At 43.3% G+C, this 17,744-nt stretch overlaps 1 pseudogene; it reads left to right on the top strand.

Annotated features, from left to right (window-relative positions):
* The first annotated feature begins 11,270 nt into the window (after positions 1–11,270).
* LOC129082401 (peptidyl-prolyl cis-trans isomerase A-like) lies at positions 11,271–17,533 on the top strand (annotated as a pseudogene).
* Positions 17,534–17,744: the final 211 nt, after the last annotated feature.

The raw sequence follows: 17,744 nt of genomic DNA, 5'->3' as shown, positions 1-17,744 counted from the left end.
AAGACAAGGCTGCCTTAGGACTTTTCACTAAAGAAGTTTTAGGCCTGAGGTGTGACCCCACCATGCCTTTCCCAGTTAGGAATTTATGATCAGATCACCCTGTGAGGTTACTTGCTGTAGAATCCCTTTCATGTGTGTGTGTGCGCGCGCACGCAGAAGTGCTACTTACTAACCCAATTCATAATATACCTCTTCTTTCCAACCATGGCTTAGTATGGAGTTATTTCTGTTGTTCTTGGCTAATCATAATAAAATAATATACCAAATACACATTTCAGACTACATGCTCTTGAAGGCAATAACTGTCCTGCTATGCCCAGAAAATTTTGTGTGAATACCTATAGAAGGATATTTCCTTTTAGATTAAGAGATTTGAGAGCATCTCAAATATTTTTATATTCTGAGAGCAGGCTGAACTTTATGAAACAAATTATGCCTTTGGCTGCAGTTAACAATGAGCAAAGCCTCTCTGGAGATAGGTACACCACTCTGGAGGATCACTGCCCAAATATTCTTGTGGGCCATGATTGAGAACTCTGCCTTTTCTACGGTCCCAGGCACTACATTGCCCAGAAGTTCCTGCCTGGAATTAAACCTGACAGACCAGACTGAAAACATTTCCTTTAGATTGACCTAAGGTGGGACTTCGGGTCGCTTTCCTGGCTGCCATTCTTGCTGCTGTCTGTCGATTCAGGCGTTGAATCTTTGTGTCAGTTTTGAGGTGACAAATCGGAGAAAGCACGAAGGAGTCATCCCTGTCACGGATTCATGTGTGAAGCTCCCAGAGGAATCCTGGGTGACTGGTGTGAGGGGCTGACTTGCCCAAAGATCCTTCCAACTCAGCCCAGGAGAGTTGATGGCAGCGGCTCTGCTGAGGTGCCTGGCTGAGGTGAGTGTGTGGCCCTTGGGCACCGCTACCAAGCCCTGCAGCCCTCCCGCGGTGGTGCCCATCAGGTCCTGCAGCCTCAGCCATGATGGACCACGTTCACGTGGCAGAATACACGTCCTTTTGACAGTATTACCAGTTGGTCACAACGGTACAGGATGCAGCGTTTTTTCTTGCTCTGCACCTGGTGAGGGTGCTGCACACACAAACACAAGTGAAGGAGGGAGGTGGTCACCATAACTCTGTGGCAGATGACAAAGGCAGATGACCGATGGGACGGGTGAAGGTGATGGTTCCAGAGGGCAAAGCTCCTGCTGCTCCCTCCTGTAGGACCCAGCCCATGTGTGTGCTGTGCTATGAGGAGGTTTGCGGGGTGGGTGGGGGGGTCCTCAGTCTTGCTGGTGGCCAAGGTCTGGGGCCAATATGGTCATTTTTGAGTGTCACTGGGCCTGGCATGGAGACCATCAGAAGTAGGGTTTAAAGTGGAGAAAGCCCATTGCAGATGCTAAGTACAGCCCACCAATGGAACAGGTCATGTTCTGAAATTCACATGGGCTTCTGGGAGGGGAACCCTGAAGCAGGGGCCAGGTGCGTAGAGGCGGCCTTCAAGGTAACATCTCCCCAAATGCGTAGCTGTGAGAGCTTCGGTGGGGACTGAAGGTGTCTGAGGGACAACCTACAGAACAATGTGCGAATCAAGAAAAGGTGTGAGTTACGGTGCCAGGGCCCCTGTGTTGGGCCCTTAAGGGTGAAGCATGAGCCTGTGCTTGGCTGCGTCTTGTCACAATCCAGAGACCCCAAGGGGCGTTAATGACAGGATGGAGGGGACCGTACAAGCCAGGACCAGAAGTGGATTGCAGCTCTGTGCCTTCCTGCCTGAAGTGGCTGAGGGCTAAACACCAGGAATAAAGGGACCTGCGGGTAGGGGGGCACCAGTGGCACCTCGGTATGGAATTCCTCTGAGGTGGGCCGCTTTGGAGGGGGGTGGGTGTGGGATGGATGTGTGGGGAGGGGGGTTGTGGGTTGTCACACACAGAATGTTCATGTTTTTTCCTGCCCCCGCGATAACAGGCCAGGGTGACCTTTGAGGACGTTGCCGTGCACTTCTGGGAGGAATGGAGGCTGCTTGATGAGGCTCAGAGACGCCTGTACCTCCGTGTGATGCTGGACAACTTCACACTTATATCCTCTCTGGGTAAGACCCACAGCCTCACCAGTGACTTGGACTAGACTCTGCTCCATCCACCCCAAGACCTTTCTCAGTGCTGTGTGGACCACAGGCACTGCTTGCTGCCCCCGATTTCCGGGTAGTTGCTGTATTGCTAGGGCTGGTTTGTTTGCACTGCCCTCTTCTGTCCCTGCAGTCACAGTCCTGAATGCTTTTAGGGAAGGATTCAAGAGCAGTCCTATTGCCCTGAGCTTAGTGGATTCACTGTGCTTGCCCTCTCAGCGTCTGGGTTAATGTGTGCAGATCCACATCGGGTCTGCGTCCCAGGGTTATATCCTTTGTTTTAGCTGTCATTTCTTCCTGCCTACCTGGGCCAGGAGCTGCAGGTGTTGACATGGCCGTTACTTTTTCTGAACCATGGGCTTTCCTCAACAGTCTCCAGTGTGTAGTGTTTAGATCTGTTCTCCTTTTTTTCTAGCCTTGTTGAGATACAAATTTGCATATGTTAAAGTGTAGCATGTGTTGATTTTATACATATAGTGAAGTAATTGCCACAATGAAGTTAACTGAACATTGATCACCATATAAAGTTACTGTATTATTTTTTAATGCTTAAGAATGCTTAGTGTCACCCTTACTGGTGTGGCTCAGTTGGTCCAGTACTGACCATCAAAGCAGAAGGGTGCTGGTTCAGTTCCTGGTCAGGGCACATTCCTGGGTTGTGGGTTTGGTCCCAGTGTGCAGGAAGCAACTGATTAATATTTCTCTCTCACGTTGGTATTTCTCTCCCTTTCTCCCTCCCTTTTCATCTCTCTTAAAATAAATAAAAATGTCAAAATATATATATTTAGGACGTACTCTTCGTCTTTTCATTCTACTTTAATCTTGGTTAGCCTTTTTATTGTATGGGGTAGTTTATTAATTTGCATGGCTGTCCACAGCCTCCTAGGCAGGACTGAAGAACTGATGCTATATGTGCTTTAGGATTACCCTGAGGTGGGGACTGGTATGATAACCTCAGGTATGTATGAGAGTAGCATTTTTTTTCTAATGTGGGTCTTTGTGTTCAAATATTTTCCTTTAAAATATGTTAGGTGGTCAAAAAATGAAGCCATATTTTGCATACAGATCTATACTTTGTGTTTTGCAGTTAACAATGTATCTTAGACATACTGAACATACTTCCCAATATCATACTTGATACCTCCTTGTAGCTACACTTAGGGGACCTAAAGGTGCTCTTTAAAAAAAAAAAAAAAAAAAGGTTTCATTTATTTATTTTTAGAGAGGGGATGGGAAGGAGAAAGAGAGGGAGAGAAACATCAATGTGCAATTGGTTGCCTCTCACATGGTCCCAGCTGGGGACCTGACCCCACAACCCAGGCATGTGTCCTGACTGGGAATCAAACCAGTGACTTTTTGTTTGAAGAGTGACACCAGCCAGGGCATGGCCTGTTTTATTTTGGGGGTTTTTTTCAAGTATATTTTACTGATTATGCTATTTCAGTTGTCCCACTTTTCCCCCTCCGCCCTTCACCCCCACTCCCTCCAGCATTCCTCCCCGCTCAGTAACTGTCCATGAGTTATATGGGCTTCTCCATTTCCTATACTGTTCTTTAGCTCCCCTTGTCTATTTTGTATCTACGAATTATGCCTCTTACTCCCTGTACCTTTCTCCCACTCCCCCACACTGCCCCACCCAGCCCTGCTGCTAACCCTCCATGTAATCTCCATTTCTGTGATTCTGTTCCTGGTGCAGTTGTTTGCTTAGATTGTTTTTGGTTTTGTTTTTTTAGGTTCAGCTGTTGATGGTTGTGAGTTTGTTGTAATTTTACTGTTCATAATTTTAATCCTCTTCTTTGTTTTAGATAAATCTCTTTAACATTTCGTATAATAAGGACTTGGTGTTGATGAACTCCTTTAATTTACCTTATCTGGGAAGCACTTTATCTGCTCCTTCATTCTAAATGATAGCTTTGCTGGGTAGATTAATCTAGGTTGTAGGATCTTGCCTTTCATCACTTTGAATACTTCTTTCCAGCTCCTTCCTGCCTGTAAGATTTCTTTTGAAAAATCAGCTGAAAGACTTATGGGAACTCCTTTGTAGGTAACTCTCTTCTTTTCTCTTGCTGCTTTTAGGATTCTCTCCTTATCTTCAATCTTGGGTATTTTAATTATTAGGTGTTTTAGTGTGCTCCTCTTTGGGTCCAACTTGTTTGCTACCCTGTAAGCTTCCTGGACTTATATGTCTCTTTCCTTCACCAGTTTGTGGAAGTTGTCTTTCATCATTTTTTCAAGTAAGTTTTGAATTTCTTCTTCCTCTTCTCCTTCTGGCACCTCTATGATTCAGATGTTGGAAGGTGTTAAGTTGTCCCAGTGGTTCCTAAACTTCTCTCACTTTTTTGAATTTTTGTTTCTTCATTCTGCTCCAGTTGAATGTTTATTTCTTCTTTTTGTTCCAAATTGTTGATTTGAGTTCGTTTCCTTCCTTAAACTGTTGGTTCCCTGTATATTTTTCTTTATTTCACTTTGGGTAGCCTTCACATCTTCCTTTATTTTTTTACTGTACTCAGTCATTTCTGTGAGCCTCTTGATTACCCATGTTTTGAACTCTACATCTGATAGGTTTTGTCTATCTCCTCATCTCTTAGTTCTTTTTCTGGATCTGTTCTTTCATTTGGGTCTTTATTTTGGTGCACCTGTTACATTGTATGGGGCAGAGCCTTAGGTATTCATCAGGGCAGGGCAACCCACTTCTCTGCGTTGTGGTGCTGTATCTGGGGGATGGGTCAGACTAGAACAATGCTGCTTGCTCACCTCTCACTCCACTTTCAGTCATTTCCAACCACTTTCACAAGTGGATTGTGCCTTTTCAGGTTCTGTCCTGGTGCTGATTTCCAGGTGGATAGGCTTTTGTACGTCCTAGGATCCCATGGGCCCCTCGATCAGGCTCTTCGGTGAGACTGGAGTTTCTCCTGCCGCTGCAACCCCCAGAGGTTTTTACAGCCAGAGGTTTTGAGGCTTTAGTCTCACACACTGGAACTTGGGGTGCATGGTGTGTCTCACTCCCTAGTTGTTTTTCCTGGCTTACCCGTACTCTGTGGGACTGCCCAGTCTGCCAGCTGCCACCTTGCCTCATGTCCTCTCTGTCTGGGCTTCCTTGGTTCTCATCTCCACCCCTCTGACCTCTCTGGATGAATGTTTCTTCTTTAACTTATTGGTTGTCGGACTTCCATACATTTTCCTGGCAATTCTGTTGTTGTTGTTTTTAAATTAGCTGTTATCCTTCTTTTGGTTGTGGGAGGAAGTAAAGCAAAATCTACCTATGTCTCCATCTTGGCTACAAGTCTCCTATGTCGCCTCTTTTTAAGGAATGCATGCTTTGTTACTAGCTATCTACACAGGGGCAAGAGCTAGGCCAAACCCAGTGATTTCTCCTTATTTCCTACAAGATCCCTCCTTAATAGCCACTGAAAACTGTTTATATGCCCAATATCTTTTCAGGCCAGTTCCTCCGTGCCCTTCTTTCTCCAGGGCCAATAACCAGTACTAGGTAATATTGGTGTTAAGTCTGGAGCATAAGGAACCTGTCCCAAGCCTTGGTATCCGGATCCATTCTGTCATTGGGGATGGGGTCAGATTTGGCCTTCTTGCCCTACGCAAAGTCCTGAAGGCAACAACAAGTGCTATATCATCCTGGCATCCTGTGTCATGCCCCGTGGACTAGTCTCTGAGATTGTCCTGATACTTGGGGCAGGCACAGTTCTTCTGCCACAAGTGGAATGTCAACTTTTGGGAGGAGAGATGGGACTCAGCCTGACACCAGTGATGAGGCTGCCTCCCCTGGATTAGGACGCTGACTTCAGTGGCTTGTGGCACATGGGTGCATTTGACCCCTGATATGAGAGTGTGGGTCTTTAACACTGGGGCAGGAGTCTGAAGGCTGTCCTAGGCTTCAAATCATCCCCTGCCCAAGTAGGACTCACTCTGAAAAAACACAGTTACAGAATTTCCCTTTGGCCTCCACAGTCCTAGGCTCTGAGCTCTCTGCCTCCACCCTCTGCTCTCTGACACCCTGCCCCTGTGCAGGTTTGGAGAATGCCCTGGCAGCATGGGAAGATGCAACCTCACCTGCTGTCCCTTCCAGGTTATAGCCCTGTGCTGTCCACTGTCCAAAGCCTGAAATTAGTTGCTTCATGTACTTTGTTGAGTTTGAGTGAACACTGTCCTTACATTCCCTAGGAGGTAAATGCTACTGCAGTGAGAATGCATAAAATATAAATTAAGTTATTGGCTGCACTAGATTCCTGAAGACGCTGGTACTTTATTCTCTAAGGTTATCTAGAAAATTTCAATCTCCACTAAAGGGATAGGAAGATAACTCATCAGAGAGTGAGATGATTACAGTACAGTTTATTAGAACAAGCCATCTAATGACTTCTACATGACACATTGGAAACATTGATTCAGAATCATTAGAAATCTTTTTAGAGAGAAAGGAGCATAATATTAACTAAGATACTATGTATACTTTCATACAGGGTAGCATTTATGGACTGAGATTCTTTATATTTCTGCTTAATTTGCTATTTTAACTTACATTCTTCTACTCACGTGTTGTGTGTGTCTTTCCTTCCACAAAATGGAAAGTTTTCACTCTTGCATTCATCAGAGATGTGTTACTAAAATTCTCCTAAGGATTCCATTTACAATTCATCCTAAAAACAATATGAGAACACAAGTAAACTTCATACTGCCAAAGGAACACATTTGTTTTACAAAAACGAACTCCAAAAAAATGGAGATGTATGAACTGCTGTACAATGAATTCTAAATAGTTGTTTTGGGAGAGCTCAGCAACCCTAAAGAGAACAGATGGAAAACTTAACAAAATTAGGAAAATTATCCTGGAAAAAAAAAATGAGTTCTTGAAAGAGAGAAACGAGGAAAAAGAGAAGGAAATCTGGAGTTGAAGAATACAATGAGTGAAGTGAAAAAATGCAAAACACAACATTAACAGTAGACTTGATCAAACAGAAGAGCTAATCTGTGAATTGACAGTTCATTTGAATTCATCCAGTCAAGGAGAAAAAAGGTAAAATCTCAAATACACAGCCTAACTTTCTACCTCAAGAAATTATCAAAGGATGAAACTGAGCCCAAAGTTAACAAAAGAAAGAAAGTACATTTTTGAGCAGATATTTATGAGAGGGGCACTAGAAAGGAAAAAGGAATGCTCACCAAAACTAAGAGTTCTTTTTTGAAGTTAAATACAATTGGACTAATCTTTAGCTGAATTAAAAATAAAAGAGGTAAGACACAAATAAATAAAACCAAAAATGAAAGATTAGACACTATAGTTGATACTGGAAGACACAAAGGGTCATAAGAGACCACAATCTGCAGGTGAAAAGGTTTTAGACATGGAAAATTAAAATGACCCCCCAAAAAAGATTAGAACTAATAAATGAATTCAGTAAAGTTACAGGACATAAAATTATACATACAAATATCAGTTCCATTTCTATACACTAACAATAAAATCTTTGACAGGGAAATTGAGAAACCATTTACAACATCTCATTTACAATAACATCAGAACAATAAAACAATAACATACTCACGAATTCAACAAAGGAAATGAGAGATCTACATAGTGAAATCTGTAAAACTGGAAGGAAGAAAGTGAAGATGCACACAAAAGGAAAGATATCCCATGTTCTCAGATTTGGAGAATATTGTGAAAATGTCTATACTATTCAGAGCTACCTACAGATGGAATGCAATCCCTATCACAATACTAATGGCATTTTTTTCACAGAAATATAAATAAAATCCTAAAATTTGTATCGAACCACAAAACTCAAGTAGCTGGAGTCATCTTGAGCAAGAAAAATGGGTGGTGGCATCACACCTTTTAATTTCAAACTATATTATAAGGTGATAACAATCAAAACATTATGGCACTTGATAAAAAGAGGCACATAAAATCAGTGGAACAAAATAGAGAACAAAGAAAAACAACAACATGCAGTCAAACTTTTACAAGGGCCCTAAGAACAGTAATGGGGAAAGCAGTGTTAGCAATAAACAATGCTGGAAAAATGGAAAATGCACATGTAGAACAATGAAAGTGGACCCCTACCTTACACCGCTCAGAGAAATGAACTTGCAATGCATAAATAACATAAATGGAAGAACTCAAAATACAAAGCTCCTTGAAGAAAACATAGGGAGAAAGCTCCCTGAATTAGTCTTTGCAATGAATTTTTGGATATGACCCCAAACACACAAGCAACCAAAGCAAAACAGGTTGGACTACACCAAACCAAAAGCTTCTGCACATCAAACAATATCAACTATAGGAAAAGAGTCTACAGAATGGGAGAAAATATTTGAAACCTTTTATATAGTATAGGATTAATGTCACCATATAAGGTACTCAAGACTCAGTAGATAAAGAACAGTCTTACTAAAAACTGGCAAAGGACCAGGTAAGACTTTTTTTTTTCTAAAGAAGATACACCAATGGCCAACACATATATGAAAAAAGTACTTTTCCTCACTGTATCAGGGAAATGCAAAAAAAAAAAAAAAAAAAGATAGGCATACTAACAGGAGTAAGGTGATATTATCAAAAAGACAATTGATAAGTGTTGAGGAGGGTATGGGCAAAAGAGTACCCTTGTACAGTGTTGGTGGAAATGTAAATTGGTACAGCCATTATCAAGAACAGTATGAAGGATCCTCAATACACTCAGAATAGAACTATCATATGATTCAACAAATTTTTTATCAACATCCAGAAAATGAAATCAGGTTGTGGAAGACATATTGGCATTCCCATGTTCAATGCAGTATTACTCAAAATAGACAACCTAAGTGTCAGTCAGTAGATGGATTTTTTAAAATGTGGTGTGGTGTGTGTATATAGTACAAATACAGAAAAATATTACTTAGCATCAAAAAAAGGAAAAAGGAAATCTTGTCATCTGTGAAATGTGAATAAATCTAGAGGGCATTATGTTAAGTGAAATAAATCCTGAGAACCCAAACATTGTAAAGTTTCACTCATATGTGGAACCTAAAAAAATTAAAAAGATGAGCTCATACAACAGCAAAATACCACGGGTTGTGGTGGAGGGGAGGGCAATGTAGGTCAACAGGCACATGCTTTAAGTTAGAAGGTGCATAAGGTCAGAGGATCAAATGAACAGCATCATGATAATATAGTTAATACTGTATTGTATACTTCATATTTGTAAGGAGAGTATCTCTTATGTGTTCTCACAAAAAAATAAGGATAACTATGATGCAATGGATGTGTTAATTTGATTACAGCAACCATTTCAAATTATATATATAATGTATTCTTTAAAGATTTCTAATTTGATGGCTCAAAAAAGATGGACGTGTGGTGGGGTGAGGAAAGAGATAGTATATTACTAAAAACAGCACAGGAAGATCTTGAAAAATAGTGCATGGTCCAAGTAAGTAGTGATCATAATAATGTCTGCAATGCCTGGCACAGAGAGGCCCTAGGAAACATCAGCTAAGGAAAAGGAGCAAAACCTGTTACACAGACATGCCCATGGAGCTGACACATCCATCTAGCCGGGGGAAGGGCAAGCAAGATAGATTTCATTAGGCTCACTGCAACACTACTGACCTCAAATCCTTATGAGGATTTAGTCCAGTATGCATTGGAGCTGCAGAAAGAAGAGGGCAGTGCAAACAAATCAGCTGTGAAACCATAGCAGCAAGACTGAAAGCTAGAGAAGGAAGAAGCAATGCCTACAGTCCATATGTTAGAACAGATCACACCCTGAGTAAAGGGGGCACGGGAAATGCAAAGCCTTGTCCGGGACAATGGTGAGGGCCTGACATAGCAAGGATGTAAGTTCAAACCTCTCCAGCGTCATATGGAGGTAGAGGCACTTCTTGCCTCATCATGGAGATGCCATTCCTCCCACATGAAGTACATGGCCATGTCTTCAAGAGTTGACACCTGTCAAGATTAATAGGAATAAAACCACGAACAGTCTTATTAACAAGCTACTGCCCAACTCCTCACGTATCATTCCCATGTTCATCCTCCTCCAGGGCTCCCCACCTCAGAGGAGATCCCAAGCCCTGGTGCCGGTGATGCTCTCTGCGCACAGTCCCATTAATGACTGTGTTCAGACCTCACAAATGGTAGGTGTTTTGGGGGGAGAGGGAGGGGATAAATGCCCTTTAAGCTTTGAACCTGGCCAGCATCCCTCCTGCAAGACAGTTCTGCCGAGTCTCCCTGATGATGTCTCCAAAACACAGCCAAATGTGGGCTTATGCTCCACCCGTAAGTCCGCACACAAGGTACCCAGGACCAACAGCTTACACTTCCTCTAGCTGTGCACACCACTGTGTACATACTACTTTTAAACACCTTGGGTCCTCACAGTCCCACCCCTAGAGCTCCGCTACTGCCCTGCCCTGCGTCACAGGCATGTCTCTCCACTCACCCAGGTGTGTGGCCCATGGCATGCAGAGCGACCTTGAGAAATTCAGACGTCATCCAGCACAACCCCCGTCCTTTAACGCAGCAGTCCCCAACCTTTGTGGCACCAGGGACTGGTTTCCTGGATGAACGGGGTGGAGGGACAGGAAGCAGAGCACAGCTGAGCTTTGCTTGGGGGCAGGGGGGGGTGGGGGGGGAGTGAGGAGGTGGGTTAGGGACTCCTGCTGGATCCCTCAGCCACAGAAAATCCCAAAGGAGGTACCCTGCTTGCTGCCGAATTACAGATGTTCATGACCCTCTTCCACCTCTGCTCTGTATTTGCTGGCCCCTCAGAAACCGCAACTCTCCTTTCTCCCCTCCATTTCCCTCATGGTTCAGGGTGTCAGGGCCTAGGTTGCAGGATTTGACAGGCGCCCCGCATCCGGGCCCTAGGGGTCGGTGAGGTGAGGGCCCCGGGGCCAGCACTCACCCCAGTCGGGCACCTCAGCGCAGCCGCAGCCGTGGGACTGTGTGGCCTCGCTGGTAGGGAGCAGCAGAGGCAGTGGGTGCAATGGAAGAGGAGGTAGGCCCGGGCATGGCGGTCCCTGGGTTGGCCCTCACACAGGTCACGGGGGCGCCTTGCCAAGCCTCAGACCTGCCTCCCTGTGGCAGGAAGGGTCTAGCGAAGCCTAATCTATTTTGTCACCTTCATCTCGCTGCTGATCCCGATAACAGCAAAAATGGCAGCTCCTGAGACCAGCAGTATTGCCCTGATCATGATGGGTCAGTGGCTCGTCTTGGAGGTACTCTGGCGCAGGGCCTCCTGGGTAACGTAGTCCCTGTTAACTCTAGAAGCAGCAGAAAGTATGTTCTCCATGCCCTAGGACAGTGTCATGCACGGCATTAGGAGGAAAGCCTGTAAATGCTGCTTAGACCTCAACAAGAGGAGGGGCTTTGCTGGTGGTCAAAACCTGGTAAGAGACATTATTTTTAGACTCCACAAAGCTCAGCCTACTCCCAGGCGTTAAAATTGAGGTACTCCCTTATCTATGTAAATAGATGTATCATTCCATATTCATTCACACATAAAATAAGCACTTGCATAGCTGGAAACGTTACTGCTCTTCAAATGCATGTAGCCTGAAGTAGTATTCAGTGTTGTGTCATTATGCTTGGTTAAGAAGCAAAGGTTCCACGTAGGCCCATGAGAAGTATTAGGCTGCCCTGAAGCAGGTGGCCAAGCTAGTGCTCTGCCTCTGCTTTCACAGAAAAACTTTCTCTCTTGCCTGTGTCATTGTCTGACAGCAACTGTGTCTTAACTGCTGACAAACAGTTTTATCTTATAGTACTATACTTAGTACATACGCTAACATATTCAAATTCCTTTTGTAATCTCAGAGGGCAACTTAACTAGTACTATTCTTTTTCTAGTAGGCTTTACTTTTTTAGAGTTTTATGATCACAGCAAAACTCAATAGCATGTACAGAGATTATGCCTATATCCCTGCCCCCAACACCTGCATAGTACCCTCAACACCAATATCCCCCCAACCTGAGGGTTTTTTTACAATTTATATACCTCCACTGACACATCATCACTCAAAGATGAGTTAACATAAAGTTCACTCTTGTTGTTGTACATTCTACTTGTTTGAACAAATGTAAACAAAAGTTCCAGAAGGCCATTCTGAGAAACTGAAAAGGAGTTTATTCTGATACTATTTGCAAATCTGAGAACACAGCCTTCAGTAAAAGCAAAAGGCATACGCTTAGTAGGGAAAATGGAAAGTGGTTTTTGAAGATGCATTTTGCAAGGTGGCGACAATCAAAGAGGCTGCTAGGGAACAAATTCCCAAACTTACATCATTAATTTTCTGATTGGTGGGGTCAACTCGACCTTCAATGTTCAGGTGACCCAATGGTTAACAAGTGGAGTTGTGAGATGAGAGCGATGACCAATACAAGGGGGACCCCAAAAAATCTGGAATTTTCAAAATATTGTGTATTTATTCTTACATGTTTAAACGTCAGTCACCTTCAAAGTGCTCTCCATTTGATACAGTGCACCTACCTAGACTTTTTTCCCCACTACTCAAAACAGTTTTTGAACTTGTCAATATTGATGCCTTTTGCTTTTTGTTTCACCTCTTCCACTTTGGTAAAACATTTCCCTCTGAGGGCTTTTCTCATCCAAGGAAACAAAAAAAAATAAAGGTCACTCAGGGTGAGTTTCAGGTAAATAGGGAGGGTAGGGCATGGTAGTCATGCTGTTTTCAGTCAAAAACTGAACAGCCAGCGCCATGTGGGCAGGTGTGTTCATAAATCACCCATTATGAAATGGGCGAATGCACAGAGTCTTCAAAAAATATTCACTGAAGCCAAACACAGCCTCTCACAACACCAGCTGGTGCACTGACAACAGATGTGTTCCCAGAACACTCACCCAGAGGGGGAAGCCTGTACTACAGGGGGCCCACACTCCACAAAATAATTCTGGTTTCTTTTTGGTTCCCCCTTGTATATTTGTATATGATTAAGCATTCATCAACATCCTAGTCCAAGTTCAGGTCTGCAGAACGAAGAGTTCTGGTCACAGTTTTAGTACAGGGAGTGTTGCTTGTCAGCAGCATACGAAGTATCACAAAACAGCACAGTCATGCCCTGGGTAGTTTTGGAGCCCAGAGAACAAAGTCATGATTTGTAAGCTGCTTCAGAGGCTAAACTGCAAAACACACAAATAAATCTAGGGCCACAAATTATGACATTAAAGTCCTTATAAGTCTTTAATGTAATGATATGTATCCACCTTTATATCATAGTGTTTTACTGGCATAAAAATTGTCGGTACTCTGCCTATTCATCCCTCCCTACAGGGTCTGACAATACCTTTTGATTGCCAGGGCGTCCACTGCAAAGACATGCAACGGGAAAAAACATATTGCCAGCTGTGTGACACAGCTACTAGGTAAAACAACTAGGTGAGAAACCAGGCCTACCCACTAACCAAGTTCTCCTTTAAAAAGCCCTAGATTACCTCATAACTGACTGCTTATGTGACCCTGTATTTCCCTCTCCATACCTTAATTCCCAATTTTACATTATTAATTCCCAAAGTTACAAAGAGTTGGTCAATACAAATGCTTCTAGTAAGCTGTCTGATAGAGCTCCACGCAGGTTAGAAAGTGCAACATAGATATACATGCTTCCCACATAACTAAAACTTACGGGGAATCTCTCAATTGTGGGCAACTGGATATATAAGATAAAATTCAGACAGATGGCTTCTCATGGTTTCTTCTAGTGTCATAACACCAAACAGGAAAAGTGCGCAATCCCTGGCACGTTGAGGTCTTTCTGCAATCTAAATTCTGAACCATATATTAAGGAAAATTCTTTGGGAAAAGGATTTTCCGTATTCCAAGCACTCCTGGGTGAACTCTCTGGCAGTGATATAATTAAGATTTTTTACATCAGCTACATCATAATGACTTCACCTTGTGTGAACTCTCAGATAATAACAAACTCCAGAGATACAGGTAAAATATTTCTTACATTAAGTACATTCATAAGACCATTTTCCAATATGAATTCTCAGGTGTTAAGAAAGGTAAAATTTATGGCTAAAGATTTTCCATATTTTTACTCTCAAAAGCGTTTCTCCACTGTGAACTCTCCACTGTTATTTGGACTAGGAAATATCATTAAAGGATTTCCCACATTCACTGCACTCAAAAGGCCTCTATCTTGTGTGAAATTGATGGTGTACAGGAAGGTGATGTCTCTAGATAAAAACTTCCCACATTCAGTGCACACATAAAGCCTTTCACCTGTGTGAGTTCTTCGACATCAAATAACTGTTGAGCTCTTGGGAAAAGACTTCCCACACTGACGACACTCATAAGGCCTTTCACCTGTGTGAACTCTCTGGTGAACAAGTAATGAGGACTGAAACCTGAATCGCTTTCCACATTCAGGGCACAAAAGACACTGTCTTCCAGTGTGGATGTCCTGGTCCCAAGAACGTGTGTGACTGGGGCTGAAGGCTTTCTCACATCCTCCCCAGTTGAAATGAGTTTTCCCCTTTTGCACAGTTGCCCCACTCTGGGTGATTTTGGTGGGCTCCTCCCTGGCCTGTGTGGTCTGCTGCTGTAGATGTTCCGAGGGAGACAGGAAGTCCTTCCCAACTTCATCACAGGTCAAGGGCTTCTCTGAAATACGGAATTTATAGCTCTTTATAACAAAGCCCCGTCCACACTGCATCTCAAGGGTTTCTCTCCCAGGTGCTGCTTCTGGTGTGCTCGGAGGTTTGCACTGCAATTAAATTGCTTCATACATACCTCACACCTGAACACTCTGTGGCTGTGTGGTGTTCCCTGGTGCTCAGCCAACTGGATTATGTCTCTCAAGACTGGACCACAAGTCTGACAGAAGTGGGTCTGCAGGGAAGACAGAGCTGCCCTGGAGGTGCTGGCTGGTGACACTCCCACAGAAACATTCTGTTCAAAAGGGGCTTCTATGTCCTCTGGTCCACAGCAGCCACCTGAACGCAAATATGCCCTGGTGAAGTACATGTTAACTATGGGAACGGAGCAATGTGTGCTCACTTCGGCAGCACATATACTAAAATTGGGGCAATGTCATAAAAAAACTGTATCTGTTACATCTAGGAATGAATCTATAGGATGGTTTTCTTTTTTTTTCTTCTTTTTTTATGAGATGGTTTTCAATGAGGGGAGTTAAAATGTGGTAGGGGAAGTGGCTCCTGAGCAGTACTACACCTCTAAGACAAAAAAAAAGAAAAAAAAAAGTGAAGTTCACACCAGAGAAAGGACACAAGAATAAGGTGTAATACAAAGTAGATAAGCATGTTCTAAAATTTGTTCCTTGGAGAAAGGATTCCTGTAGGCTCTCTTTGGCCTGTGAGATGAGGCTATGTGGAAGCACATGTCCAAACCCAAGGAAAACTAATTGCAGCACAGTAGCTTCCATTCAAGGCCAATGTAGGGATGCACATTAGTCTCATGGCTTGTGTGGACCAATCGTGCAGAGCAAGAGGCAGAGATGAGAGAGATGTATGAGATATGAAGTCCAAGGAGGTAGGGGTTTTCCATGGGCTAGAAGTCAGGGTAAATGTGACAAAGTAGTAAATTGGACTACTCAGCAAGGTAGCAACAGCGAGGAAGGAAAAGTACAGATGGGGTCCAGCACTGGCAATCACAACAAAACACTGCTAAAACAGAACATGTTTCTGGTACGAATGGAATGCATTCCTGACATCACTCCCCACCCAGCTTAAACATGAGCAGATTCCTGTGAGTTGACCTTGCAGCCTCAGCCACTGAGAATCCTTACAATATTTGCCTACCCTGACCTCAGCTGACACAGATGCATGGTAATCACAGAGCCAAAACTGTCACACACCAGCAGTCCAATGACCTTGCATACCAACCCAGTGGTTGCAACCAACCTATACCTTTCTACACTGCAACAAGCTCGTAAAGGCAGGAAGCGGTGGCTGACCCATCAACTGTGGTGACATCGACAAAAAGGTAAATGTGCCTTCTCCAAAAGAGCACAGAGAGTTTCCAGCAAGAGAAGCCAACAAAATGCAGGACAAAGAATTTGATATAATAGTTTTACAAGAAGCTCAGCTAACTCCAAGACACCACAAAGAGACAACTTGGGGAGATCAGAAAAACTACATGGATACATAAAGTCCAGAGGCAGAAACTTTTAAAAAACGAATGAAAAAGAAATTCTAGACGAAGTATACAAAACATGAAAAGGAAAACAATATGGAACTTCAATGGCATCTTAATGAAGCAGGGGAAAGAGCTGTGACCGAGCATCAGGGCACTGTAAATCACCCAGTCAGAGCATAAGAGACTGGAAAAAGACTACATAATTTAGGCTATGCCATCAAGGAAAAAATATTTGTGATATTGGAGTGCCACAAAGAGAATTGAGGGAGAAAGCATCTGGAAGCTTATTTAAAGAAATAATGGCTAAATACTTTCTAAATCAGTAGTATGATGTAGACATCCACGTACATGATGCTCATATCCCCATACTGACTGAATCTAAAGAGATCTTCACTGACACATTATAATGAACTTTTCCAAAATCAAAGACGCAATGAATTTTAAGAACAGAAAGAGCCCTGGATGGTGGATTGAGCGCCAGCCTGCGAACCAAAGGGTTACCGGTTCGATTCCCAGTGTAGGGCACATGCCTGGGTTGCAGGCCAGGTCCCCAGCAGGGGGCACACGAAATGAAACCACACATGGATGTTTCTCTCCCACTCTCTAAAAATAAATAAATAAAACCTTTAAAACAAATTTCTAAAGATTCAAAATACTCTAGGGTGAAAACATGTCAACTAAGAATACTTTACCTGGCAAAGCTGTCATTCAGAAATGCATTGGGTTGGCCTAAGTCCGTAACATATTTTCCATAAAACAGGAGACGCATTTTTTGCCCTTGCAGCTGCAGTTGCCACCGCCTCAGATCTTCCCATGCCCAGCCGTGGTCAACACCACCATGTTCTTTGATATCACTGCCAACAGCGAGCCCTTGGGTAGCATCTCCTTCAAGCTGTTTGCAGACAAAGAAAACTTTCATGCTCTGAGCACTGGAGAAAAAAGAATTTGGTTATAAAGATTCCTGCTTCCACAGAATTATTCCAGCATTTATGTACCAGAGCGGTGACTTCACATGCTATAATGGCACCAGTGACAAGTCCACCTATGGGGAGAAATTTCATAATGAGAATTTCATCCTGAGGCGCACAGGTCCTGGCATCTTGTCAATGGCAAATGCTGGACCCAACACAAATGGTTCCCAGTTTTTCATCTGCACTGCCCAGACTGAGTGGCTGGATGGCAAGCATGTGGTCTTCAGCCAGGTGAACGGCAGAATAGACGTTGTGACAGCCATGGAGCGCTATGGGTCCACAAGTGGCAAGACCGACAAGATCACCATTACTGGCTGTGGACAACTCTAATAAATTTGACTTGTGTTTTATCTTAAACAAACAAACAAAAGGCGCATTTTCATTTTCACCAGAAACTTTATTGACTTGGATATCCTGAATATGTTTATCTCCCACTGTTGGCTTCTAGTGGCTAGAGGCCAGGGATGCTGTTAAACATCTTCCAAACCACAAGACAGTCCCACACACAAGAGTTATTTGGCCAAAATGTCAATAGTACCAA

This window comes from Pteronotus mesoamericanus, unplaced genomic scaffold (assembly GCF_021234165.1).
Source record: "Pteronotus mesoamericanus isolate MK-2021 breed Mesoamerican mustached bat unplaced genomic scaffold, CSHL_Meso_final scaffold_128, whole genome shotgun sequence".
In the NCBI taxonomy this organism is placed as follows: Eukaryota; Metazoa; Chordata; class Mammalia; order Chiroptera; family Mormoopidae; genus Pteronotus; species Pteronotus mesoamericanus.
Note: the sequence above shows the minus strand (reverse complement) of the source record. Positions and strands in the feature narration are given on the sequence as shown.